This window comes from Lissotriton vulgaris, chromosome 1_2 (genome assembly GCF_964263255.1).
Source record: "Lissotriton vulgaris chromosome 1_2, aLisVul1.2, whole genome shotgun sequence".
Classification (NCBI taxonomy): domain Eukaryota; kingdom Metazoa; phylum Chordata; class Amphibia; order Caudata; family Salamandridae; genus Lissotriton; species Lissotriton vulgaris.
Window position 1 is genome coordinate 361,989,043 of NC_141686.1, and position 3,557 is coordinate 361,992,599.

At 39.9% G+C, this 3,557-nt stretch overlaps 1 pseudogene; it reads right to left on the reverse strand.

The window, feature by feature from the left end:
- Positions 1–581: 581 nt before the first annotated feature.
- Positions 582–1,234, reverse strand: LOC147736867 (ATP synthase peripheral stalk subunit d, mitochondrial pseudogene; annotated as a pseudogene).
- Positions 1,235–3,557: the final 2,323 nt, after the last annotated feature.

A 3,557-nucleotide genomic window follows, 5' to 3' on the forward strand; every position in this document is an offset into this window, starting at 1 on the left:
GTGCTTTAGTCAATTATCAGAAATACAAAGACATCAACGAACATACACAGGTGATATACCCCTACCACTGCAGTGAATGTGGAAGTAGTTTTAGTAGTTACTCAGCATTAAGGAACCATCAGCATACACACACAGGTGAAACCCTACCGCTGCATTGAATGAGGAAATAGTTTTAGTGCCCCTTCAACATTAAGAAATCTCCAGCGAACCCACTTAGGGGAAAAGCCATTCAAGTGCACTACACAAACTCATTCATTCATTAAATTTTTGTTTCAGTTAAAATAACCATAAAAGAATACAATTTATTAAAAGTATTAATATATACATCAAGTGCTAGTACATCGGGTGCTAGAAATCTGAACAGAGATAATTAAAGTACACAGTATTACTGGGCCGTTAGAATATGCCAAAACAAAGGGATACCCCGGGGAACCAGGTTTACAGTCAATTAAAAGTTCAGAACATCAAAGAGAAAATTCATATTTACATGAAGGAAAAGTTAATACAGTGTATATATTAAAACACTAAAAATAGTTATGGAGGCATCAGGGAACATGTTGCAATGGAGAGTTCAGGCTGGATTAGGTGGGGCTACTATAGTACAAATGCATATACTTCTCCTTGTCGAGCTTTGTCTCTGGGAAGGCTATGTTCAGGTCCTCAATTGTCATCTGGTCAAACGGAATCATGTTTTTGAACTGCTCCAGCTCCTTTTCATATTGAGAAACACAGGCTTTAGAAGCTTGCACATACTCAGTTGCGTTCTTGTTAGATTCTGCTTCTTGAGCATTTATCTCAGCGGTCTGAATATCAACAGGCTCTGGAATTATCAATGCACTAAACTTATTCTCAAACTCGTCAACCATCCCATCACGGGCCACAGCTGCCTGATAATAGGCCCAGTCAATTGCTGGAGCTTCTCTGGAAGAACTGCCAACCTAGATGCAAGGCTGTCATTCCGGGTTTTCAGAACGATAAACATGGCCTTCTGACTGGGCGTCACCCTCTCTGCAAACGCTAACCAGTCAATAGCTTTCACAGCAGCTCTTCGGCTAGCCATCTTTCAGCTCTGAAGGGATGATGGTAGCACCGGTGCTCCGTGGTATGGCGACCGGAAGTCAAGAGAGGTCACCGCTGCTTCACCACGAAAGGACGGAGAACCCACCAATCAGACAGTGCAATGCCTTCCGCACCAGAAGTCAGTACAAGCCTGAAACAACATGGCTGACGAAAAGTCTTTCACAAACACAAACAGGAGAGAAACCATACCATTGTAGTGGATTTGGAAGTGTTGTCGGAAGAATTTTCAGCTAACTACAGAGATTAGTGGTAAAATCTATAAACACAACACACTTGAATAAGTTTAACAAGTACAGACTGGAGAACATTTCTAGCTGATTTTGGTGTTTGGTCATTTTGTGCAATAACTGGTTCAATGACAGCTGCTAGAGAACAACATCCAAAGGCACAAAAAGTCAAAGTAGGACATTGTGACCTGTAACTCTGAGAGTTTATGCTTGCAGCCCACAACATTTACCTCCAAAGCACTGACTTGGGAGACATGATGCTCATTTCACTCATCACATGCATCTGTTAATGCACTCACCATAGTGGCACTTCCCCAGAGGTGTCCAATCTCAAGCTGGACCCGTGGGAAATTTGCTGGCTCACCACTGACTGTAAGTGAATCACAGCCAGATTCATTTGATATGAATATATTTTAGACCTTTCTCATTTACAGAGAATCAACCAACCAACTCCTAACTGGTGAAAGGACAGAATCCGTGCATGATGGCGACAGTATTGATCGCAGAGAGAGCTGGCGAAAAGTTTAGTTCTTAATACGTTGCTGACAGTTAAGTAAAGAATCTTTAGCAGTAAAGAGTTCCAGCTCCTACAGTCCAGAACTATCGATTCCCTGCTTTACATTTCTTGAACCTCACTGGAAAAAAATATGGATTTAGAAGTAAAAGAACACAAAAGATACAGATTTTTGATACAAATGATATTCAGGTTTGTTTTTACAAGTAAAATGAAACTCTTGTTTTATAAACTGCAGGTAAATGAATGGGCATAAAAAGTATGTGCTGCCTCGTGAGCAGTGAAACTTTGTGATGCAGTTGGGCCATCCTCCTACCACAAATAAGATGGATCGTAACATTCTGAATCATCTGTAATGTGCTTCTGTGTTGCTGGAGCTGTCAAATAAACAGTGTTCTTATAGCCCAACCTTGCCTAGAGGAAGGAGTTCACAGATATAATATGCACATCAGAAAAACGGATACATCTTCAGTAGCCAAAGATAGTAGAAACAAATGCTTTCCACCGAGTTCATTTTAACAAATTGTTGAGTCTAGGATGTTCTTCCTGCTGCCGACCATCATCATCATCATCATCACCACACTACCACAAAGCCAGTCAGTTACAGGAACGAGACTGCTCTTCAGCACACCCATCCTAATACATAACACACTACAGGGGTTTGCTCCAGGGCCAAACTCACTTTACTTTAACATTATCAGCAACAAGTTCTAATCTGAACAAGTGGTTTGCATGGCCATTAGTGGCATAAGAATTTTGAAACTCAATACTTTAGAAATCTGTATTAATGATACATAACCAAACATCCAAACACCACCTATGTATGGACATCCAAAAGCCTTTAAAAACCACACTACAGAGGTGTGTACCGGGATCAAACTCATTTACTTTAACATCAACTTGAACAAAATTATGATACAGCAAGAACAATCATGAGGCTATGAAATGTACACAATGATGACTAGATTTTACACATTAATACGAAATGTATGTTTTTAGATATGTAATAAAACAACAATGTATTTGAATCCATGATATTTGAGTGCTGATTGTATAGGAGATCTTAAATGTGAATTTATTCCCTAAACTATAAAGATAATTTGTGATGTCAGCAAGGAGCCTAGTTTATTTGGCAATAGAGGGGTCAAATCTCAATAGCATGACAGCTTTCAGCTGGGATTCTGGCGCAGATGGAATCATAGGGGACTATTCTCGCCAGTATGCCTTCTCTCAGAGTGAGAAGCGGTTCTTTGCTTGAGATGGTACTACCTCTCCTTCTGTGTTAATGAAGAGGGAAGTGCTACCTGTAAAACTGAGATCTGGGCTTCACTCCTATTTTGGGAACATAATTCAGTTCTACCCAATCCATACCCGATTTGTTTAGGAAAGCTAAAAACATGTCTGTATCCTGGCACTACTCTTGTTAATAATCCATGAAAATACCACAGAATGTTGAGCAGTTAAAAGCAGTGTGCCACACAAGGGATTTAACCATGAATTTGTCTAATACAAAATGTACTTTTTTTGTTTTTTAAGGTTCCTATATAGCTCTGCTATATCTAATAATGTCTGATGGGTTTTATTTGAGAGCCCTTTCTCCTTCGAAGACGTTTTCCATCGACAGACCTAGTGGGAATTCCTATGAAAGGCTGACAATCTGTCCAACTATAAATAGGGTTGGTGGGAGGATCGTTGGTGTGGCTGGTATAATGCTTTGTTGCATTTTTGATAGAGTG